Source organism: Danio rerio, chromosome 6 (genome assembly GCF_049306965.1).
Source record: "Danio rerio strain Tuebingen ecotype United States chromosome 6, GRCz12tu, whole genome shotgun sequence".
Taxonomy (NCBI): Eukaryota; Metazoa; Chordata; class Actinopteri; order Cypriniformes; family Danionidae; genus Danio; species Danio rerio.
The window spans coordinates 35526343-35552500 of NC_133181.1; the positions used below are offsets into that span (position 1 = coordinate 35526343).

The window sequence follows — 26158 nt, forward strand, 5'->3', positions numbered from 1 at the left end:
CACTAGCACAGTAGCAAAGAAGTAGAGGCTACATACACTGTAGCCGGTTGAATAATGTCATGCTGTGCTCAGCTGGATAGTAGTAGAAGTGTGAGGGAAAAGTTAAAGTTATTTTCTCTATCCAAAGATGAAATTGTGAAGAGTCAGTGGTTGAGGTTAATTTTTGCAAAAAATCTCAACATTATAGCCCAGCCTTGTGTTGTTCAAGTGCTTCTGGAATCTACATGCTTACAGCGGGGGATTCGTCTGCCATTTGTTAAAAGAAGGATCAGAAAAGACCATTGATGTAAGGGACTATGTCAGTACATGGATCAGTGGATCATGGATCAGTTTCTTTCTCCATTTCCCAAGTGTAAGTAAGTGTCCCTGTTTTCTCTAGCTTGCAAATTATGTATTTAATTGGGTTTTCACTCTGTCTCGCGCTGAACGCTGTCGACCAATCGCAACAGGCTGCCATCGGTCCAATCAGCGCAGATTTGCTTTGTGCTAAGGAGAGGTTTGGGAACAGACTAATCATTGAACAATTCAAATGAGGTTCGCTGGGATAGTTAGGTAAAAAATAAATGCATATTATTAGACCATGAAGGTGTTTTTTGACCTTGCATGCATATCAGCCTGTTGCTGGAGACCCTTAAAACCAAAATATGACCCTTTTTAATGCTTTATAGGGGGTCTTTAAGAGAGTAATGGAACCTGACAGTACCCAGTTTTTTAAAACACTGACACTTATTGTTTACTAGGGATGTAACGGTATTGTAAATACCGTCATACCGCAATAGCAATTTTTTTTCGATATTACCGTAGTCGCATGACTCGGTAAAACTATAGGTCTTTTGAGAAAATTTTCTCAGGCGAATGAAGCGAACGGGAGGTAGCGGAAACTACAATTCCCATCAGCCCAGGTGTGGCCATCATCCTTTGAGGTCTGTTGTCGCTACAGATCCAGTAAAGCGGAAATGGAGAGTGCTTCTAGTAGCGGGGATGAAAAAGAGCTGGAAATGATCGAACCTAAAGCGGGGGTTGTCGCCGCGCGCGTACTGAATAGTGGTGTTGTCGCGCGCGTTCTGATCAGCTGTGTTGTCTCGCGCGTACTGTAAAGCGGGGAGGGGGGGTTGAGCGTGTATACTCAAGAGCGGTGTTGTCGCGCGCCTACTGAAGGGCGGGACGGAGGGTGTGTCGCGTCGCGGGGGCACTTTTGATCCTTTTGGAAGGGCATTTTCTATCCAAGACTGCAGAAACATAGCACACTTTACATGGTTTAATAATTTTTTGTTATTAAAATTGAAGTTCCTGTTTCAAAGCTTACAGATAGATGGCTAATTTGTATGTCATTGACACTTTTGGCACTTTTTTTAAAGTATTTTTTTTATTTATTTATTAAGTTTTGTTTTTCCTGTAAATGATTCAATAAATACCGTAACGTGACATTCATACCGAGGTATTACCGTACCGTGAAATTCTGATACCGTTACATCCCTATCGTTTACAGTTTATCAGAGTCATTCCTGTAATTCACACATCATGGGGCTTAGCAAAAATATATAAGGATAGCACCTTTCCAATAACAGAACACCCTTTCATGCTCACTAAAAAGAAAAATAGGCCAAAGCAGTTCAAGGGAAAACTAGGATTTTCTTACCTCATTCATTGAAAGAAAAACCAAGTAAATGTCAAAACATCCAAAGAAATATAGAAGTAGAAAATCCTTCTTTTACAATAAATGTCGTATCTAGAAATGTGTAGTGTTTCCACTGGCTTTGAAGTGTGACTATTGCACTCAGCGGGTGACAGTATGGCAGTATTTACACGTGTGTGTGTCTGTGTCAACATTCCAGAGTGTGTGTTGAAGCTATCAGAGGCCACACAGAGGCTGCATGCCTAAACACTTTCTCTTTGCACACTCCCGAGGGCACAGTTACCACAGCAAATCTTCTCCACAAATGGGAATGGCTTCACGATTAGGTACGATTAATTATACTGACAGAACAACATGTGGAAGGTGAGCAATCCTATTTGAGGGAATATATAGGCTGAGTTAGCAAATGGATGCACACTTTAAATTAAACGTAGCAGTTACTGGTTTTATGCATGTAAAGTTATTGCTTTAGGCCCAATACCAGTTTTACACCTTTCCCCTTCTCCTCATTTTGCATGTTATGTGAAGGGGTAGGGATGTCCTAATTCTCTTTAGCTTGAAGATGTAGGGCTAAGGAGAAGGACTAGATAACTCTTAAAATTGAGATTTTCCAGGACCACGCTTGAAACCAAAGAGTAAGAAATTTTCCCAGAACACCAATAACAACGCAGGATAGCTGCACCCGGGAGAAAAGAGATGCACAAATTAGTATTTTTGTGTCATTATTACAAGTTTTCACGACAAACAAGCACATGTTTTAATACAGTCATAACCATGCTTGTGTTTTACCATCATGCTTTTTTTTTTAAATGCTGAAATAAAAACTGCAAAATATTACTGTTGCAAATTTTGTCCCACAACATATTTTCACATCTGACACTCAATGACACTCGAATTCCCTGTCAGAAAAGTCTAGTGGCTGGGAATTACATTTTTACAGTGTCTGCTATAATGTTAATGTTGTTTTCGTGTGTTTACATTGATGAATATGGCCATGGTGTAGATGCACAGTACAGTTACAATCTTATTGCCGCATTATATCGTTATGATAACATAGTATCGTTACCTTCAGTGATTTCCTGAAAATGAGTACCAAAGTAAAAAGACAACTGGAATAACTACAGCAGTCGCCATCGTTGATCTCATATGAAGCAAAAGCTCGCGATGAGATATGATGACGTGTGTAGGTGTTGTAGAGCTGTCCCATTTCTTAGGGCTAAATCTTGAAGCCCTTCCCCTTCACACTCTGTTTCAAGGGCCAAGGGGAAGAATTAGGGGTACAAAAATAGAATTGGACCTAATGTTTTAAATTACTTTTATGCAAAATATTCAACATATGGAGGTAATAATCTTTCATTGTTATTTAGTGTAAAAAGAAATGTATTTTAAAATAAAAAACAGTATACTTTTGTACTTTAACATATTTACAAGAGTTAATGCTCATGCATAATGGATAAAACAACAAATAGCAGACATATGAGTAAAAGAAGGTCGTTTGAAAAGTACTGGTGAAGTATACAAATGTAAAATAACAATTAATATTTTAATTGCTCTGATCAGTCTTTTAAAATGCCATTTTAAGAATATGTTTGGGTTTATAAAACTATTATCACTCTGAATAACATTGTAATGGATGTCTTGTAAATAATAGTAAATATGTATTCTCATACACTTTAAATACTGCTGGGTTGTTTTAACCCAATGTTCAAATATGTCATATATGAATAAACAAAAATGTCAAATATGAATAAGCCTAACTGTTAAGTTATAAAGCGTGATTTACATTTAATTGAAAAAAATAATAATAATAACCCAACAGGTTTGTTTATATTTGAGCCAAAAAATGATTTTACAACATTTCAGCATTTGTTAGTTTATATAGGTGCAATATTGAAATATTATGAAGTATTTGAGTTGTTAGAATAGTTCATTAAAAAAAAAAAAAAAAGAAAAAAAGAAAAAAGCCATATTATAAAAGGCTGGGTTGTCATAATGCTGGGTCAAATATTGACAATCTCAGCTTTATTTTTTCATTTACATTTAAATTAAACTTTTTAACCAAATGGTTGGTCCACATTTGACCCAATGTTGAGTTATGACAACCCATCTTTTTTAGAGCATATATAGGTGCAATATTGAAATATTATGCAGTGTGTGCTGCTATTTAGAGGTCAAATGCTGCTCCTGACAGCTTGGCTAGCTGAAGGACATGCTTCAGGGACAGGTGGCACTTCATAGCCCACACTATATGACAGATTTAGAGCTCTGCCTCAGGCTTTTTTCTGGATTTAAGGTGTATAAAATACAGTGCAGTTCCATTTAGTACTGATAGCAAGAAATGTGATTAATTACCACATACCTTTGCAGAAATAACTATTTAAGGCTTTGTGTACTGTGGATGTGTAACAAAGACTTATAACTAGAATTCTTCATGACATCTTTATTGTTTGCCAAACAGTTTGAAAATATGTTAAAAATGTGTTTAATACAATACCATTTCAAAAACTGTTTAAGATATTTCAGTACTGTAAATTATTTTGATTACTTTTTTAAAAGAAATACCCACAACTGACACATTAATATAGCAAGTCTGTAAAAAAACAGATTGGAAAAAAGTAAGACTGGTAATATATCACAGTTAAAACTAACATATTTTTATTAAATGTTCAAACCATATGTACAAAATAATCAAAGCTTATGTTAAAGACTACTGCTGAATATACGCAATGCCTGTGTAAACAAAACCAAGTCAAGCCATCTCTCCTCAAGCTACCGCTAGCCAGTGATCCAGCCAAGGTTATTACCACACTCCAAATGACTTTGCAGAGGTAATAAGGCATGTCCGTCTGACCAGCTGACAACCTTGGTTTTCACTCCTCACAATAATATCTGTCAAACGCACCCACAGTGCGGAGACACCACAATGTAGCAATGTTCCAATATTGCTCTATAGCTATATTAGATCTGCCCTGCTCCACTAGCTAGTGGTCATTCGACGCTAAAGTAATTTGTCACACCAACACTCACAAATGTCCAGACAGGTTATACTGTATACAAGGTAAAGATTTAGTCTGTAGGGAGAAAGAAAAGAAAAAAGAAAAGAAAAGAAAAGAAAAGAAAAGAAAAGAAAAGAAAAGAAAAGAAAAGAAAAGAAAAGAAAAGAGAAGAAAAGAAAAGAAAAGAAAAGAATAGGCAGTATGTGAAATGGGGTAAAAATGGGATATATCCATTTTTATCCTTGAGGATGGATGGAATCTGTCGTACATGCATAAGATGGATCTTTGGCCTCATTTCTGCACTGAATATTCTTCATAAATCTCATTAGAGTGTGTTAATGCCGTACTAGGCTGACCAATCGTGAACTAAGTCAGTAAAGTCTGCACAGCTATATTTAGACTGTCAATTGTTGTTTGAAGAGGAAAGAGGAGGATTTCCATTAGCATATAGACACATTTCTCTTTTTAATATTGGCCACACATAATTCATATTTAAGTCCAACTTTTGGCCCCATTTTACCATTTTTTAGATTTTGGCTTTATTTGCTGCTTTTCACAACCAACTTTTTCCATATATATAAAATGCTTTGGTAAAATCATTTTTTCTCATCAGATATGTAAATTTGAGTTTTATGTTACATCTCATACTATAGAGCCAAATCAGTCTCAAAACTAATACATTTGCAAAAGTCAAGCTCATACAGTACATGTGTGTATTTTATTGCACTAGATTATTGGTTCATATTTGTTATCTGGAGGGTATTTTATTTTGAAAGACAATCTAAAGGAAATGGACAATAGAGTGGAGGAACTATGACATCACCTCATAGGCTAATCGGCTGCTAGCATAAAACTGGTTCCTTCGATAAAATCCCTATAGGATTTTCCCATAGGCTTTTCGAAGATTGCAAATAATAAGCTTTGCGTTCAGACTGTGTTCATTACACCTACATGTTTTGTCCAGCTAGATAATCCTCACATGAAAATACAACTTTGAGCACTTTTGCATCTTAAATGCAAACGCAAGAACTGAAAAAGCTAACATTAGGCTATAAATGGACTACAGGCCTGTGACGTCATCAACACCCCGCTACAGACAACTTTTCAAGCTTAATTTTTGAAAAATGGTCCATAACAATGATTTACTCTTTCTCAGTTTATTACATTATAATCCACGCTATATATTATAAACAAATAAATACACAAAAACACATCTGTATAGACCTACATGCCTTTTGGATAGTTTTTTTTTTTTTTTTTTTTTTACGTGGGAAATACATTTTGTTTGGCTTTATGGTTGTTGTAAAAGTTTTTTGGGAGTTCAACAGCAGGGTATATCACTAAAGAATCCTACTTTTGTTTCATTTTGAAGAGATTGAGTGTTTTTACTCATTATCCAGCTAGACAAGCATGACAAGTTATCGGCAGCTGAAAAATTCAAACTGAGCTTTGATGCGTTGGCTGAGCCAGAGAAAGACTTGGCATATTATCACAATTATTTTTTTTTTAGACATGTAAATACACACAAGTACTAGTAAAACAATACGTTTAGAGTTTGTAAAACGCACAAGGAAGTCTAAAAGTCCATTCAAATATAATTTGCCGATGTGTTTTATTCATAATTGATAATCTATTCTTCTCTAAGATCACCAGCCATTTACTTGCATGTATTTTAGGAAAATTCACGTGCTGAATCCTGCGTGTTGTACTTTTAGAAATGAGGCATGCGCGCACCTGCATGTAATCATGGTGACGCCCATCTCAAAATATAGATCACAATCACTTACATGTTTTTGTGAATTGGAATATCAGGTAGCTGATGACATGATGAACAAGCGTGTGAATATGTTTAAATAAAACGGTAGAAAAAAATAAATGAAAGGGATACATCTGTCATACAGTGCTATTATGGCTTTTTCTTCAGAAAGCAAGACATAATTTTTTATGCTACTTCATGTGTCTAGTATGTATCTTGATTTTAGATTTTTTTTTGATATTTGGATTGAAAACAGAACAAAACTTCTTAGTTTTTTATATTAATATTATTATAACAGCTCAGGAATGAGCTTTTTTGAATAAAAAATTGGATATTAATGCTTTTCTTGTTTTTTTTTTTTTTTGCTTGTTTTTTTTTTATCCGATTTATTGATTAATCGAAGAGATAATCGGCAGATTGATTAATTATTAAAATAATTATTAGTTGCAGCCCTAGTAGATTTAGGGATTCATTTAAATAGATTTGACATTTTTTATTTATTTTTAAGAAGGTTTGCGAAGCATTTCTGTATTTTCCTTTAAAAATTAGAACATATGAGAGTTTAAAAATTGTGTACTGATCAACAGACTTTGTAGTGCTGTGAGCATTTATTGGTCTGTCTGTTGCATTTGCTTTTTGATACAGAGATGTTACAAATCACCATTTCATGTATTGTTTTTTTCTCATTTTTTATTCATTTTCAACATGGTTATTGTAAACAAAAAAAACATAATGACATAATGGTAATAATTTAAATGCGGAGGTGAGATGATGTTTTGAATCAGCCATGATTCTTCCTGCCTTTCTTATAACTCTCTCTGTTCAAGGTTTGACACTGTAGTACCTAATAATTTACCAGCTGTAGTTACTATATTCCTTAAACATTTTTCTGATCCCCAGTAGCATTACTGTAAAAAATATCAATATATGTAGATATTGACATTAAAAGACAGAAAATAGAAAATATAATCTCTTTAGTGCTTTAGTATTAAGGCAGTCAACCCAAGGGCCCCATCTTTAATTGCTAAGACCATGACAAGTTGCATTTGAATTTATTTGTTCTTCTTTAATAACAGTGGAAGTAAATGATGACTTCTTTCTAAAAATCTATTGTCATTTCTTTTGTTTTTGTGGGATTGAAAATACACTCTTTACACCAGTTTAAATTTAAACTAAGATGGGCTCTGCTCCTCTTCATCACAAAACAGGCTCACTAAAGCTGTATCACCAGCATTTTTGATTGTCTGTCTGGTTAAGTCCTTGTGCAAGAGTTTGTGTAGAGAATAAATAACAGCAAAAATAAGACCCTTGGTGGAGAACATACACTACCAGTCAAATGTTTGTTTCAGTTCAGTTTGTTTGGTCAGTTTTTTATTTTAAGTTTTTTTTTTTTTTTTTTTTTATCTATTCTGTTCATTAAGGTGGCATTTATTAAATGTAAAAAAAAAAAAAAAGTCAAGTAACTTTTCTTATTGTATGTAGTTTCAAATGAAATTATTACTCCAGCCATTACTGTTACCATTAATAATAATAATAATCATAATAATAATAATAATCATAATAATAACTAGCCAATGCAGTGGCGCAGTAGGTAGTGCTGTCGCCTCACAGCAGGTAGGTCGCTGGTACGTGCCTGGGTCAGTTGCCATTTCTGTGTGGAGTTTGCATGTTCTCCCAGCATTCGCGTAGGTTTCCTCCGGGTGCTCTGGTTTCCCCCACAGTCCAAAGACATGTGGTACAGGTGAATTGGGTAGACTAAATTGTCCGTATGAGTGTGTATGGATGTTTCCCAGAGATGGGTTGCAGCTGGAAGGACATCTGCTGCGTAAAACATATGCTGGATAAGTTGGCGGTTCATTCCTCTGTGGCGACTAAGGGACTAAGCCAAAAAGAAAATAAATGATTGAAAGAATTAATTCTAAACTACTTTTATAATTTGATCATTTTTCTGAGCAGTTCTTTTATAGTGCAATAACATTTCACAATTTTTCAATTTGTACTTTATTTGGTATTGAATAAATGGATCCTTGGTGAGCAGGATGAGCTTATTTTAAAACATTTTAAAAATCCTCTTAACCCCAGACTTTTGACCAGTAGTGTACATTGGTTATTAATTTGTGTGACAATAGCCCCTTTTACACATATGTACAGACCTTTCTAGAAAATTATCAGCAAATTTCCGGAAAGGTTTGATGTGTGAAAAGGCTCTTTTAAAAAATACCGGTAAATTCGTTCCGGCAATTTTCCAGAAAGAGAAGTTGTAGCATTACTTGTGATTTGCCGAAATGCTGCACTGTGTGAATGCAGAAGGAAAATTGCCGGAAAGAGTGCGTTCACACCTAGAACGTGATGACGTGAGACGTGTACTCCAGCCAATCAGAATATTCAGACACATTCACATCGGCTCTGTTTATGAAAATAAAAGCCTTTGTATATTTTTCCAGACACATTTATCTGCTAGATGTTAGTCAGATAACATTTCTATGTTTCTTCCTAATGCCAACTGTGTAAAATATGATTGATAAAATGCTTATGATAAGCCGCTGTTTACCTTCAAGCTCTGCTTCAGTTGCTTCAGGTGTGTGCATGTGGATGTGTGGAATGGATGCGTGAACGGTCTTTTCTGGAAATTCTGGAACGTCCTTGCCTGTGGGTGTGGACAGTGCTTTTTTTAATTTATCGGTAAAGTTGTTCTGGTAATTTTCCGGTATCACTGTGTGAAAGGGGCTATTGACTTGCCCAAGTACACTAACCTGCATGGTTAAACTAATTAACCTAGGTAAATCTTTAAATGTCCCAAGCCTACAATAGTGTCTTTAAAATATCTAGTAAAATATTATGAACTGTCATCATGGCAAAGATAAAATAAATAGGTTATTAGAAAGTTATTATGTTATTAAAATTATTATGTTTAGAAATGTTTTGAAAAAAATCTGCTCTCTGTAAAACAGAAACTGGGGAAAAAATAAACAGGGGGGCTAATAATTCAGGGGGACTAATAATTATGACTTCATTTTCTATTAAAAAAATACCTATATGCTAGTTTGTGTTATTTGGAATTGTGGCAATTTAACTTGGCTCGATTCAACTTGACTTTGTTTGCAATATGAGACTCAGATGGAAGAGACTTGAGAAATACTGTATTCTTTTTTCAATAGGCACAAAAATGAAGTACCAACAAAGTGAATCAACTATGCTGAAAGTTCACCAATATTATTTTTCCTTTATTTTTTTTTCTTTACAAACTGAAAACACACTAGGAGAGCCAGTTGATGACACTGATCATCCTTCATACAGTCATGTTTTTATGTGTCTCCTTAATAGCCAATTGTATGGTCTTGTGTTCAGGCCGAATCATAATGTGTGCGTTCAGAGGATTATAATGTCACAAATCATTTGAACCTGTGCTTGTCAAAACTGTTTATGATTTGAAAACCGTCTGGTTTTTCACAAGCCTCAAACAGTAAATACTCTGCTTAAATCAAGAATTATGGAAGTCTCTCTTTATCATTTTCTTTCTCTCAGTACAAATCACAGGGGATTGCATTGGGGTGACTTCAATTACTGTGCCATGAGCCCCCAGGTAACAGAGTGATTTGTTATTATCAAAGCTGCACTGTAGTGTGTGTGATGCAAGCACAAATCATTTAAAAAGGGTCTCAACAGCTGTCAACAGGCTAGTATATGTGAATAAAGAATTTATGCCCACTGTCAAAAAGTGCTGAACACACTAAAAACAGTGAGGTCAACAGAGCTGGTCCAACACAAAGTAGAGCGAACTGAATCATGTGCAAATATATCTAGTTACTTATGCATGTAGTGTGCATGGTTGTATAAGGGATGCAAACACTAATGGGCTGGTTTGGTTTGATAAGGTGATCTACTCCATCATGTGATTCTTTAAATTAAGTTGGCTTCCAGTTTATACATCATTAGATTGGCATTGACTTTGGTCAGCATTTGCTTTTTTGTAAGTAACTCTCCAGTAATTTCTCTTCAGTCACTTTATTCTTCTGGATTTTGTTGTCTACACCAGTGGTCCGCAACCAATCATTTGGTACCAGGCCGCATAAGAAATCATTAAGTATTTCTGATTTAAATCATGAGTCTGAACGATCTTTTATTTTGAAAATCTTTTATTTTGAAAAATGACCATATTCTCTCGATTAAATCTCGGTCACTTAAGCCCCAAAATTTAACCCACAAGCTAGCAAAGTGAGAAAGAACCAGACGTCTATTGGAAAGTTTTTTTGCGAAGGAAAAAAAGGCCCAGTGGAAAAAACAAACTGCAAAGGAACTGCTGGAGATCAAAACAATGACTATAGTGTCTTTTCCACGTGCAAGATCATTATTTTCAATGGTGGCGTATGGCTTGGGAGCACCATCTAGTTAAAAACATCTTCAGAATGCCAGGAGATGATCGCAAATCACGTGACAAGAACTGGCCAATCAGCTTTGTTTTTTTTCTATGGAATATACACATTTTGGCAGACTAATTATCTCAGACAAGCATTGCAATGGTTTTTATTTTCATCATAAATAACCCTCTCAGGCTCAAATTAAGTTTTAGAAACAGGAAAAATCTGATATTTGGGGAAAATTATCATATGGGGTAGTAAAATAGAATCCTGACTTTTTTTTTTTTTTAGAGAGACCTTCACATGCAAGGCGTTCTGGGACGTTGCAGATTTGCAACATTGGCCCAGTGTGGTAATTCGACACTGATGACTGAATATGATATGAACAATAACTTCTTGTATACAACTTTTCAAACAATGTAACAATTTGCTTTTATGTGGCAGAACAACAACAAAAACAATATGGGATTCAAATCCAATATCTCAAATCCTCATTGAGTAGGTCATGTTTCCAAGTCACTTTGTCATGTGGTACTCCAAGTAACAGTTTTTGTCTTTTGTGTTATCTGGTGTGCAGGTAGGGGAACTGTTTGTTGCTAATGGACAACCAAGTCCTGCAGTGGTACTTCTGAGTAAAAAAACTCATAAAATATGTATCTGGAGTAATAAGGTAGTTAATTTTTAACTGTTGCAAATCTGCAACGCCTGCCTTGAGAGGGATAAAACTTGTATCAAAATTACAGCAATGTTTTGTCAGCTTGTCGTCCTCTGAGAAAAAGATTCAAGACCGCTTAGCACCAACCCCTAACCCCAAACCTCCCCGGACCACGAGGAAACTGTCAAGTGTTGACTGGTCCGTGGTAATAAAAAGGTTGGGAACCACTGGTCTACACACCTGACTGGATTCTTTTGAAGGCATGGCGAGTTTTTGGCTGCTTTTAAGAAACAAATCACCCAACTCTAATCACTGCAAAATGTTTGTTTTTTATTATGTACAGTGGTAGTTGGCCAACTGAACACCAAATCTGTTCACTGAAGATGTTGGACTAGCATTCAGATCTCTGAGCATTCAGATCTCTAGGATCCATATAGTATCTGTATTCTTTCACTTTGGCTGTTTTAGTTGTCTTTTGGCATCCCCATTCAATTTGTCATATTATGTGGTGAATTTGGTAGTAAAGGTTTACTGTTTTCCTCATAGTCATTTGCTCCTAAAACTGTGAATTATGGTAATCTTTTTTCTGTTTGCTTTGCAAATTAATACTGAACTTGGTTAAACAAGTATGTTTAACAAGATCAATTTTATTTGATTGGTCAGTTGTAATAGATCCTTATACTGTAGTATCTGTATTATTTTAATTTGACTATTTTGGCATTTCCTTTCTTTTTGACACATTTTGTGGTGAATTTTGAAGCAATGTTCCATTGCTGTTTGTTGTACTGTATCATAAAATGTCAAGACTTCATCTGACCAGGCTTTAGGTAAATGTCATTTTAGCCCTAAGAAGGATAATATAATGAACTCTATTAATTAATGTGGGTGGCATTTGTTTGTGGCAGTGTGAACATTTCATAATTTTATTTCACAACATTCAAAATGCAACAGCCAACTTGTTTGTTGGTGTTTGTTGGCATTTGTGTAGTGTGAATTGGCCTTTAAATGTTTTAAGAAATGACATGTCTATGTTGTATGTGTTTTAAATTATTATCTTATTTTTTTCTGATTCTTGTTTTTACTATCTCTTCTCTTATGGGTTATCAAGAAAATCATGCAGGAATGTTTTCTGAAATGGTTGGATAAAGCACAGCTCTACCTACAATGTTTTTCACAAGCTGCTACTTTGGACTTTCATTTGTATAAATTGGTGTTTTACTTAGTTTGAACCTTCAGAAATGGGGTTCAATGTGTAATTTAAAAAAATGATCGATTGTTGTCTCTCTGAACTACATAAATGCACGTTTGTGAAAATGATCACTTCATGCATGCATGCATATTACATGTTTAGTCTAAAACTTCTGTGTCTTTCATTTAAAGTACATTTTTATTATGGATTAAGGGAAAAAATAGGGCTTGTGTTTTAACCTGTTTCATTTAAATTGCCTTAAAGTAAAAACAAATATATATATATATATATATATATATATATATATATATATATATATATATATATATATATATATATATATATATATATATATATATATATATATTTCTCATAGAAAAAAAATTAAAGCATTAGTTTTTTTGCTTTAAATAAGCCATTTTCATGTCATGTGATTACAAAGTCAATTTTACTGCTATTCAGTTTTTGTGTATTTCTAATTTGAGTTTGATCACCATCTTGCTTTACATTTATAGCCATAAAGAAAACATTAGCAGATTGTTTGCCTAAGAAGAAAATAAAATACTAGCAATAGCATCATGTTATGTTTTAGTCCAAAGTACAACTTTACTTTGGTTCCATTTAAATGTTTATTTTTGGGAAAATAAAAGTTTTTAAACTATAAAATCAAAGTAATTTAAATAACTTGTGGTCTATAAAAACAAGAGTTTACCCGTTTTCATTGGTTAGAAAAAATATTTTGATTAATTGTATGTAAATGTATTTTATACATTTAGCTGTAACACATTGCACTACTTTTAGGTTGGTCCAAAGCAAAATTGTAATTTGTTCTTAAAATAAAAACTATCCAAAATATAAATCTACGCTGTACCAAATTATTAAAAAAGAATTAGGGGAATTAGTGAACGCATTTTTTTCTTGACCACAATAAATATTTTTTGATTTAGGATAAATTCAATTTTAAAGTTTGAACCAAAGTTAAATTATACTTTTAAGAAAAATACAAATTAAAGCTGTCGTCATTTTCTTTAAGTTGGTACAAAGTTCATTTTTTTTAATGTAGGCATGCATGTGTACTTGACAACTAAAACAACAATGGCAGACTACAGAACTGTTTGTACACAGATTTGTAGTTTTCCTTTACAAACATCACCCAGTACTGGTCTTGCACGTATAATTGGAAGTTTCAGTAATTATCATTAATTCATCTGAACGCAGATCATTTTGACATAATCCTCTATCTATGAAACTTTGTATAGTACATTGTTTCTTGTAAACTTTCCTTTAGTATTTGATTAAACATGTTTGCAGCACATTTTCACCAGAAACCTGTACAACTAAAAATAATGCAACGATAAATCAAATGTATCAGTTTGTCTAATTCTAAATTTAACACATAATATTTCATTTATTTTGAAATTATTTGTGACAATAATTGTTTTAAAAGTAATTTCTTGCCACTACAATGCATGAAGTGTTTCATAAAATAACAGACCACTTTATTGAGACTATATGCAGCAAATAAATCCAATACTTCATGCACTCTAAATGTGATGCTAAAATTTCTATCTGTCTTAAATGTGATATGTACCGCATCTCAGAAAAGCTTTCTATGTCCTACCTATTTTTGAGATGTCTTAAATTGGAGTCTCAACCTAACAGAAAGCACATGCAGTCTAAACCTGTTCGTCTTCAGTTCGTATGTCATTAGAGGTGAGTGGTTGTAACTGAACACCATACAAAGTGGTGTAATTTTTAATGCTGCACTATCAGAGGCTCACAGAACCCAACTGAGTGTAAAATTATAAAACATTTTCACATAATCATGATGCAATAGTTTGAGGGTCTGTTTAAAAAGACACCAGAAGTCAACAAGAATGAATACTTGTATCAGACAGTTAGACAGTACAACACAAACAAACAGAGGAAGGGAGGAGAGAGACAAATCTGCTATGCACTGACATTAAATCAAAGGTTTTTATTTATACTGAGATGCTTCATATATATATATATATATATATATATATATATATATATATATATATATACTAGCGCTGTAAAAAATTACTGCGTTAACGCATGCGTTTAATTTTAAATAATTAACGCGTTAAAATACTTCCTGCTGTGGTGGATGTGTGTTTAACATGCAAGAAATGTGGATAAGACCAAGGAAGCACTTTTTGAAGGCAAGTTTCAGTATAAAACAATCAGTCGCATCACCAGGCTCTCCAAAGTTTCATGCAATTTCGGGTGTTTCATTTTTAACTTTCGACTTCTGTTGTAAGTTGATACCGCATGGCGAACAGAAAGAAAATCCTCCACATTTCGTGACTCAGTGTTCTTTTAAGGTAATAAAATCACTGCTTAGGCTACACGATAGACTTTTAATAAAAGTATGATCTTAATCATATTAAAATCGGAGTATTGGTGTCTTATGTGAATGTACTCAGAAAGTCTCTGGTGAAGACACGAGCTGTCAAAGACAGGGCATTACTCTGCCTTTCAGCTTGAGCCCTCCAAGTTTAGCGTGTTTTCTCATTAAACGCAACGAAAGCGAATGCTTCGCGTTGCTGTGTCAGAATCCTTGTGAAATACAGTAATACTTTAGAACGCTTAGTTTAAGCAAACTTGATGAACGTGATCATGCGTGTTGAATCTGTGGGGAGTCGCTCCAGTATGGAAGGCCGCTGGGGCCAAAACGTCTGCAGCGCGTTGTGTGTGTGTCTGTGTCAGTGGCGTAGCGCAAAATGCAGAGGCCCCCCTGCAGGGATCGCTGACGGGGCCCCATGATGAAGGGAGGAGGGGGGGGGGGAATACGTCATACGTCAATTTGCATATCACTGACGTCATCACGTTCTACCGTTTCTGTTTGTTTAACAGCCTATGGTTAATAAAGGGGTATTTATAATTGCACTACACTTTATATAAGCATGTTTATTTAACTAAATTTATTGCTTTTTGAATACAGTATGTCATTATAGATGTGTAGTGAATTTGCAGTAATCTCTCATATGTAATAAACTCAGACAAGTTCAGAAACTGTCACTTATATCTGTGATTGTGAACAAGAAAAAAATAAACGCTCCAATTAAATTGTGTAAATAAAGTAGAAGTAGATCGGTTTGACTGTACAAGGGAAATACCTTCACACTGCCTGTGCTAAATCATTTGTCGTCGGTACGCAGAGGGGTGATCTGCTTTCGGGCTGCAGGTGGGAGAGGCTGCTGTACGAGGACTGACTGGGCCGCCTGTCAGTGCTGTGAGGCGGGGAGGGGCCGGCGGCATCACACGCAGCTCGTTGAGAAGAGTAGGGACAGTACAGTATGGACAAATGACAGTCTAAAAAAACTCCAATAACACACAAAAAAGTCGCTAGATTTGTCGCTAAGGGGGTCTGAAAAGTCCTTAAATCTAGTGAAAAAGTCGCTAAGTTGGCAACATTGGCGGCAAGCAATCAGAATGAAGTAGTCCACCGCTTGAGAGGTGTTCAGAGAACACAGACGTGTGAACTTTGGTTCCGACCACAGTTGTTCCCAAGAGTTTGATTATTGCGTTCGCCGGTGTATTTTTAATTATTGAAAATCACGACGACGCGGGGCCCCCTAATCACGCGGGGCCCCCCCGCGGCACGTGCCCTGCGGACCCGTCCGCTACGCCACTGGTCTGTGTGTGTGTCTGTGTCAGGACTGTTGAGGGGTGTCAGGGGTGGAGTGAGCGACGTATCTGAGTAGGGGCATGTGTGCGCGAGACGTACCTGAAGTACGGTGGGGGTGAGTTGCGCGCAACATAGGCTACCTGAAGAGCTTGGAGGGATGCGGGGGAGAGGGGTGTGCAATGTATTTAACGACCGGTTTGCGAGAAATTATCATTGATTTGCGGGCGTTTGGGAGTCTCTGTGCAGTTGCGGGATACTCCTAGTCTTAGCAACTGGATGAATGTAAAGGAGGATTAAGCAAAACTGTTTCTACTCTATAACTAATTTTCTCAACTCACAGCAATAAAACTTTACAGTACAATGAGTGCAACAGTTTGTATTCTATAGTTTATTATTATAATTTTTCATTTTCCATATCTGCAATTCCTGTATTTTGGCATTTTTTTGCAGTCCACTTACAATCCAACATGGAAATCAATGTTTTCTTTATTGGCATTGATTGTTTTGAAATTTAAATGTCATTAACATGCCTGTGTTTTAATTTCTTTAATGAATATGGCTGTCAAGCCAGGATCTTGTTGTTTACATGAAGAAATCTGTGTTACAAGTTCAACAAAAATTCTATTAAACAATTATATTTTGAATTTTAATTCTAATAAACAATTATATTTTGAATTTAAATAGTTTTTGTCTTGCGTTTACATTAATTTACCATTTGAATAGCCAAAATTACAAGTTTCAACATTTTAAATGTGATTAATCGCGATTAATCGTGATTATTTTTTAAAAGGTGCGATTAATTAGTTTTTTTTTTATCGATTGACAGCACTAATATATATATATATATATATATATATATATATATATATATATATATATATATATATATATATATATATATATATATATATATATATATATATCAAGCCTGAAAATAGTCATACCCATGGCAAATTCTGACGTATTTTATTAATGTTATAAAGTTATTTTTATATAACCAGCAAGTTATTTATTTTTACAGGAACTAACACAGCCTTCTCTCAAAAGATAATAAGACAATGTAGAGACAAAGAGGCATCATTGTGGGGAAAAAAGCTTTTATTTGTATTTGAACAAAAACTTTAAGTCAGAATATGCCAGGGGTAAACTGAATGTATATACTTTTAAAATGATTTGTAATTTCAATAATTGCATTAATTTTCTTTAAATATAGAAATGCAACTAAATTAATTATGTTAAGTAAAAATAATCTACATAAATTCACTTTAAATACAACATTTCATGAAATGATGTAAGAATTTCAGTAACAGTTTTGTAAATCAGTTGCTGCTTCCATCCTGAGGCAAAATCATTGCATTATAGTTTTGGGTGTGGCATGGCTATAGCAATAAGATTTACATTTATACATCAATAATTCATGTACATGAATGTAATCAAATTATTCCATGAATATAACTATAAGTCATTGTATATTGATGTAACAATAACGAGAGAAAAAAAATATTAAATACAGTAGCCTTGACTAATTGTGCAAAATTACATTTATCAGTATAATGCTTTATGCTATATTATTTATGCAAGCTCTCTTAGTAATGTGTCTGAATAACAACATAGCAGCAGCTCTATGACAATGAATTGTCCTTATAACCGCAGACGCTTATATTGTTTTATTTTCTTTTTTTTTTACTTTAACACATCTTTATAATAAGGAATGTACATTGGACTAAATTATCAAATGTTTAAATCCATAATTCCTGCAAATCGCAGAACTCCCAGATGGCTACTTGAAATGTAAAGCGTAAATCGCAGACCATCAAACCACTTCGAACCAGTCCCTTTCAATTCCACAGTAAAATGCATAATAAATAAATGTAAAAAGAAGACATGAAATGGCCCTCATCCTTACGAGAGCTATCGATCCGTCCTGTAGCTACATTCCATTTCATTACAACCTGCACACGCTGAAACTGAATTAAATGCGCTTCAATGGAGAATGCACTATATGGCCAATGTAAGAATGGGTCGTATGTAATAAATCATGAATCTTACTGTCCCAGACGGCTGGAGGTCTCTGGAAAGGACGTTTGAACCCGATGCAGAATGCAGATTGTCTCGCGCTGTCAGTCACAGGCGGTGGAAGTGCTGCGGCGCGCGCTGCTGCACAAACATTCCCGCAAGACGCCCCGAAAAACTTCTGCGGACAACTTGTGTGTGTGTACGCCTCTCTGGCTCTGAGATAAATGAGGGAACAGTTACCTCACTTATAGACGTCTAATCAAGGCAATGGATCAAAAAGAAGCGCAGATACACAGAGAGAAACGGCAAGGTCTGAGGTGAGGGATGTCTGAATGTAACTCGCTATTCTCGATATTGTGTTGAAACACTCCGCTGCCGAGCGGTTATCCGCGCAGACTCACAATGATCCCTGATATGCGCTGCGCATTTAGATGAACCCCCTCAAACACCCCCAACACTCTCTCTTACTCTCTCTCTCTCTCTCTCTCTCTCTCTCTCGCTCTCTCTCCCCCTCCTTTCCTCTCCCCACGACGTGTTTTAAGGTTGCAGTGAGTGGGTCCACGTTGCTAGCTTTTACATTAAGTATAATAGAGGTCAGAGGAATTCAGGAGTGTGGGTTAAACGTACTATTTTTACACAAGCTACACACATATCTATATTTATATCAACAAGTAAGAAGATGAGAACAGAATTAGTTTGCGTGAGGAGGTAACCATAGCAACCATTGCTGCAGAACGCTTTTGTTGTTTAATTATCACTTTATTATAAGCAAACATTGTAAAATGCAGAAATAATAGTGACAAAAATTGCAGGCCAGTCACACAACCATGCTAAACGCCTTTTCCTATTATACACAGAAGGTTCCATTTAACCAGGCACCCATCCTTATTCAGGAACCAAAAGCCCCTTTCACACAATGATACCAAATATCCGGAAAATTTCAAAAAAAGCAATGTTCACACAGGCACAGACATTACGGAATTTTTTCTGCAAAATACCATTCACACGTGTGTGCAGGCGCTCACCGGCACTCACGCGCCAAGGAACTGAAGCTTGAAAGTAAACAAACAACAGTTTATCATAAGCTGATTAAAGGTAATTTTTTACACGGTTGGCATTAAGAAGAAACAAAGAAACCTTATCTGACTAACATCTAGCAGCTAAATGTGTCTGGAAAATTATTTGAAGGCTTTTATTTTCATAAACAGACCATATGTGAATCCGTCTGAGTGTTCTGATTGGCTAAAGTAGACGTCTCACGTCAGTTCGCTCTAGACATGAATGCACACTTTCTGGCAATTTCCCTTCTGCATTCACACAGCGCAGCATGTTACAACATCTCTTTCCAGAAAATCGCAGAAACAAATTTTATCGGTACTTTCAAAAATAGCCTGTTCACACATACAGAACTTTCTGAAAAATTGCCGGTAATTTTCCGGAAAGGTCTGTATGTGTGAAAGGGGCTAATGTCACCAAAACATTCATTGTATGTTCTTTATTAGTAACCAAAAAATACATTTCCCAAAATTCTCCAGAATCGGTTAACCTGGAAGGAACGTTCTTCCTAACCAAGGTTGAACATTCTGGGTGCCAAGAACGTTTTCAGAAAAAAAAATCTTGTGTTGCATCCAAAATCGCATTCTTTCTACTGTATGCTAAAAACTGTATATAAGTCGAGTAGTATGTCCAAATTCCTAGGCTTGCTGCCCAAATGGCACACTATGCACTTATGCATATGCTTATGAAATTCATTATGCATTATGCTTATGAAATTCAAACCGTTTCCCAGATCACATTTTACGATTGCCAAATTAGCTAAATAAATCGCCATACCAATACCTGCCATTAGTATAATCGCATTCACCATTGGGAAGCGGTATAATCACTCTTGTAGGGGAATTTTGCTTTCACAATCCAAAGTAAACAAAGTAATCCATTTAGCGCCCAAAGCTGTGGTCGTTGAGTGCATGAAGTGTCCATCATTCCACGCTTCAGGCTCATTCTGAAAACGTAGCCCTATTTCTGGAGATCGTGAATTGTGTAGCCTGAAGTATGTTTGGCTGCATTATTTTTTTTTAATGAACGCTACAGGGTGGTAAGATGCTGCTCCTTATTACATTTACCAGCTGACCCCTTACCTCTGTGTGGACGACTGGTAACAGTTTGTCCAGTTAGCTCACCATGTACGTTGGTGGACTTGAGACAACGAGAGGAGTTGACCACAACGACAGGTTTGAGTCTGGTGAAAAACGGCAGGTAAGACAAAAACAGAAGCCAAAAAAATAAATAAACAAATAAATAACAGGGTGAGAATGCGGTAAAACATGGTAAAAATCAGAGAAAAGCTTTTTGTTTTCTGAATTAATTTTTTTTATTTGTCGGTTGGGTTAAGATTAGTGGGTGGGCGAGTCAATCGGTGCTTTTGAAAACAAGATTGGTTGAGTTTAGGGGGGTTTGGGGGGTTTTGGGTAAGTCGATCGGTCAGTTATTTAGTCAGTCAAACAGTCAGTCGACAGCGGCCTCTGGTGAATTTATGAGAGAACAGCAGGCACGAATGGCACTATCTAGAGAAATTTGAGATCTCAAAAAGTGTACACAGCGGCCTCTTGTGGATTCGATGTGAATTTTTGTGGAAACAAAAACTACAAAAACATACCTCCTGGGACGCATTTTGATAGTCTCCAGAAATGTTTATAGAGGTAAGTTTTCAGAATGAGCCTGGGTTGATTTTACCGGTTGAATAAGTGCATCATCTGGGAATTTAAAGTGCACTTATTCTTTTTAGAGTTTTCAGTGTAAACGCACTACTTGCACTATTTTACTACAAAATGGCGTAGAACAGTGCATAGGTATAATATTTGGGATGTATATAGAACTCGAAAAACAGTATGTGAGAAGTAACCGGATGACCTACTACCTCCAGCGAGATTCTGAAGTGTGCATCAGATGTATCCTAAGCAATCCCATGATGCACCTCAAGAGAATTCATGAATGGGAGTGAATCGACGTTATTATGACAAAATGGAGGATGTAGTACGTCTGAGTTCATACTGTATAGAACATACTTTGCTAACTGACGAGTAGTACGTTTAAATTTAAATGCAGTACCTACTAAGTAGTAGGCACCTATAGAAGCTGCTTTGGTCAGCAGGTGGTCTGTCAACTCAGTGGATAACCATAGCAACGAGTGTTTGCTGCTGAAAGTAGTTTTCTTTAGTAGTTGTATAGAGCTCAGGAAAGTGTTGTAAATAACAGTGCATTCTGAGTGTTTAGATAGACTGATTCCCATTGATCTCTAATGATTGCTATTGATTGACTCATCAGCCATAAACTGTAAGTCTTCGTATTACAAGTAATAAAGAAAATCGTATGTGGAGATGTTTTTCTGCGGCAGCTCATTGATGCACTGTTAGTTACAGATGAATTTGTTTATTTATTTGATCTGTTCTGGATCCGCCCCCTCTGCATCTTCACCAGTTACACTTTAGAATATTATGCAATGCATATTATCAGCCTCTCAGACACACAAAGAGCGTTTATAAAGATATATACACATCAGACCATATTATTTTGAATGTTTGTGAGATGTTTTTCAAAAGATATTAATATAAAACGGTAACTTTTCTGTTTACATTGAGTTATCCTGCGTTTGTCCACAAACATGGCCGAACACAACTCGCCGTGATAAAAATGTTTCTGAGCTCTATAGAGTAATGGTTTGACAAATATGGTAAAAATAAAGCAAAATTAAATTAAGTAATTATTTTAATAATAATAATAATAACAGTGGTTAGCACTGTTGCCTCACAGCAAGAAGGTCACCAGGTTCAAGTCCCAGCTGGGTCAGTTGGCATTTTTGTGTGGAGTTTGCATGTGTTTGAGTGGGTTTCCCCCACAGTCCAAAGACATGCAGTATACAGTAAATTGGCCGTAGTGTATATGTGTGAATGGGTGTGTATGGATGTTTCCCAGTACTGGGTTGCAGCTGGAAGGACATCCACTGTGTAAAACATATTCTGGATAAGTTGGTGGTTGATTCCGCTGTGGCGGCCCATGATGAATAAAGGGACTACGTCGAAGGAAAATGCACAAGACAAACCTCAATAAACTGTTGCAAAAATGCCACCCTCCAAATGTTTTTATTAGACAGTTCTTACACTGGATACCGTGTAGCAAACACTTAGTACACAGTAGACGTGCTAAGAACTGTAACTGTATATGCATTATCCTTTGTTCTGTGCACACTGATCAGTGAATTAAAGGATTTCACTATTCAGCTCATGCTTGACCCATATCCGAATCCAGCTGTGTTGCACTGCAGAAACGCCTCAGGACCCTGGACAGCAGCCGACCAAATGTTCATCAATCATGTTATGTCACACCCAAACCCAGTTCTATCTATCTATCTATCTATCTATCTATCTATCTATCTATCTATCTATCTATCTATCTATCTATCTATCTATCTATCTATCTATCTATCTATCTATCTATCTATCTATCTATCTATCTATCTATCTATCTATCTATCTTCATAAACATGTACCTATGCAATGTTAAAATCTAAATAGTAAACATCTTCAACTCAACATCTTCAATTTTCTTTAGCGGTTAAATTTAAAAAGATTGCAGGCAGAAACTTTAGCACCTTTTGGGCCTAGTAAAAATCTTACACTGCTGTTCAACTTATACAATTTTAATTGTACAGATTTTGGAATTGTATTGAACAATTTACATTGTCATAATTTACACATATCAAAAATCAGATTCACATTCGGAATAAATTAACAATTCGTGATTGCCAAGAAGACCAAAAAACGTAATAAAATACAAAAAAGAGAGAATGAATATAATAAAACAAGCACATCTAAACAACCTGGTGAAGCTCTTTGTGCTCATATTTGACACCATTCTCTGTTGCTTCTTCTATATCATGTCTCCATTTTTTTTCATGAGAAAATGTGTCCCCTTCTGTCTGGTCCTCCTACACAGTGAGCTAGTGATGAGTCAATCTCCTGCAGTTGCTTTAAAACACAAGCGCTTTTTGTATGTAAGAAAAAAGTCATGGCACATAACAAAAAAATAAAAAAAACTCAGAGCACAGATAATGCTGTTGCATGTGATATCTTAAATATCAACATTAGATATGTTCTAAACTTTATATACAGTAAAATATAAAAGATTAATTCTTAGTGGTCATTAATTTGCTGGTGAGCTATGCATTTTGTTTGATTAAATGGTGTTAAATTATGTTTTTATTAAATAGATGGAGTGGAAGGCACATCTTACCAACTATCAAATAATAATGCAAGATCGTCTTTCTCCAATAAAGATGAATTCAAAATGGCCAGCATTTTATGGGCTTGAAATTGCAAGGAAAGCACTTTTCCAATCAGCTAACAATTCAGTTTTCCAGACAGTTTAACAAATTCTTCAGTCTCAGATGATACTCTCACTTTTATGATTAAACCACAAATACAATGTATGTCCCCTGCCTACTGTATGTACAATCAGCCATTATGGTACCCCTAAAATTGTTCCCTCTGCTACACCAAAACCAACAGGAGAAATAAGCTTTTGCTCACATTTTGAATGGGTGGAGCTCTTATAATGGACTGTATATGGCCAGACATGGCAGCTTGGTTGGTCTGATTGCTATGGACTTGAAACAAACACACAAAGACCCATGATCTATTAGCACCTTACAGTTGGATTAAACTGGTTCCATCATAATACATCTGACAGTGACTATTTCGAAAAACAGCACTGACATTGTAATTATAAATGAGACTTCAAACTCTGTTTGTCATTGAAGTTGGCTGTAGTTTTGACTTGTATTTAGACATTTCTAAACTGCTGAAATACCAGCTAGAAGTCAGTTGAAGTCTTCATCAACTTGGTTATCATTGTAAATTTAATTGCTTTAGCCTTTTGATGTTTAGGCCATGTACATGAGTGTGATCAGAGGGCTGCAGTTGGGGGGACTGCAAAAACAGAAAGCAAAGTTCTGTTAAATCTAGTGAAATATGAAGACAGAGATCTTTTGTCTATCCTTGTGTTTTAAATGTTGAAAATGTAAACACATCTAAGAATGTTTGTAAGCCTTTTACTCTTGTCATTTTGTTAAATGATGTACCATAGTGTTTGGATTCTGATCGCTTTAAATAATCTTTTGGCACCAAATGTGTGTGTGTGTGTGTGTGTGTGTGTGTGTGTGTGTGTGTGTGTGTGTGTGTGTGTAGACTGCTTTTGGTCAACATAGGCTCATTCTGAAAGGAGATTGCGAATTATGTAGCCAGATGTATATACAGTATGGCTGCATTTCGTCTTTCAAATGAATGTTACAGGGCGGTATGACGCCGTTCCTTTTCATGCTTAACAGCTTACCTCCATATGGACTGCTTTTCCTCTGTTACCAGTCTCTGTTACCGCATACGTCGGATGACTTGTGATGTGGGGAGGAGCTTACCGTGATGATGGGGTTCGAGTCCAATGAGGAACAGCTCCAGAAAACAGGTAAGACAAAAAAAAAGCCAAAAAATGAAATAAACAAGTAAATAAAAGGGTGAGAATGTGGTAAAATCTGAAAACATGGTTAAAATCTGGCTGCCATGAGGGCATTTTTCTTTCTCTAGGTTTCTTTTGAAAACACTGTAGGTTAGGGTAACAGAGAGTGCTCGGGTCAATTTGTGCTTCAAAAAATTCTATCAGTTGGATTTAGGGAGGGTCGTTCGGTCAGTAAGTCAGTCCTTCAGTCAGTCGACAGCGCCCTCTGGTGGATTTGTGAAAATAAAAACTGCTAAAAAATAAAAAACGTACCTCCTGAGATGTATGTTTTGCCCTCTCCAGAAATGTATATAGGAGTACATATTCTAAATGAGCCTGGGTTGGTTTTGGTGGTTTACAAGAACAGAAATTTGAATAATGACATGGGTATAACCATAGTATAAAGAAAATGAGATGGTTAATAAGAACATATTAAAAATGAGTGTTGGGATTGTAGGTTGGTGTGGGTGTGGGGTCATAATATAAGCATTTTTTACAGCATCAAAGGCATTATACCTATGGAGAATCCCTTTAAATCACCAATACCAATGGGTGAGTGCGTGGGTAGTATGATTTCATCCAATTAAACTTCAAGGTGAGCCATTGGTGGTCTACATTATTAATTGTTGGTTGTCTGTAATGTAACCTTCTTTATACATAAACATTAATTAATGCTAGTTAACTGTAGGATCTGCCAGAAAATGTGATCGAAATGTTCACACATATACTTGCTACTCCAATTCAGCTATTAATGCTGCTCCTATACTCCTCTTAACTTTCTGAAATTTGACGATTGTTCCCTCATTTTTTCCTTCATTTTGTTTTTTCCTTCAGTACCTGTTATTATGGGCTTTATAGTTGCAGTATGAGAGAAAAACAGCCATATATCTGCAATGTGGATATCCCTCTATGATGCCTCATTGAAAGGTGGCAAATATTATGGCACTGTGTGTGGTTACCACGGTAACAGGCATTTGGGATGTGAAGAAGCTGAGATAACTGAAGAGTGTTGGAAAAGACAAGTGCTCTGTGTGTGTGTTCAAGAGTGTGTAAAATCTTTGAGTGAATGAAAGCAATAATCGAAGGTGTTGCTGGTCTTACAAAAGGCAAGACTTTGACTGTATAACCCTAAATAGAACAAGAGGTCGTCTGTGATCACACATTATTCTACATTACTGAACTTCACGACTGCTCTATTTCATGTGTGAAGTTGTCCGGCTGCAGCTGTTTGAGTGGGAGTCTCTTCTAATCTAATAGCCGGTGGCTCGAGTTCATTCCAGCCCTGTTTCTGGGCCCTCAAACAGCCTTTGATACCTTCACTAAGGCCCCTCAGGCTTTGAAGTTCACTCAG

The 26158-nt window shown here is 35.8% G+C and overlaps 2 protein-coding genes across 14 annotated transcripts in view; one reads left to right on the forward strand and one right to left on the reverse strand.

The window, feature by feature from the left end:
• adcyap1r1b (adenylate cyclase activating polypeptide 1b (pituitary) receptor type I) overlaps positions 1 to 18665 on the reverse strand; it is a 56968-nt gene extending 38303 nt beyond the window's left edge. The window contains exon 1 of the mRNA XM_021471794.3: positions 18295 to 18665. The gene's annotated coding sequence lies outside the window, so the exon portion shown is untranslated. The remainder of the gene's footprint in view (positions 1 to 18294) is intronic.
• Positions 1 to 26158, forward strand: part of pomgnt1 (protein O-linked mannose N-acetylglucosaminyltransferase 1 (beta 1,2-)) — a 125358-nt gene that overhangs the window by 34473 nt on the left and 64727 nt on the right. For 8 of the 13 annotated variants that reach the window (XM_073953310.1, XM_073953308.1, XM_073953307.1 and 5 more), the window contains exon 2: positions 24681 to 24777. The exons of 1 other annotated variant lie outside the window; for it this stretch is intronic. The gene's annotated coding sequence lies outside the window, so the exon portion shown is untranslated. Of the gene's footprint in view, positions 1 to 24643; positions 24778 to 26158 lie in introns of all 13 variants that reach the window. 4 more of the 13 variants (XM_073953313.1, XM_073953316.1, XM_073953318.1 and 1 more) reach the window with 1 other exon arrangement.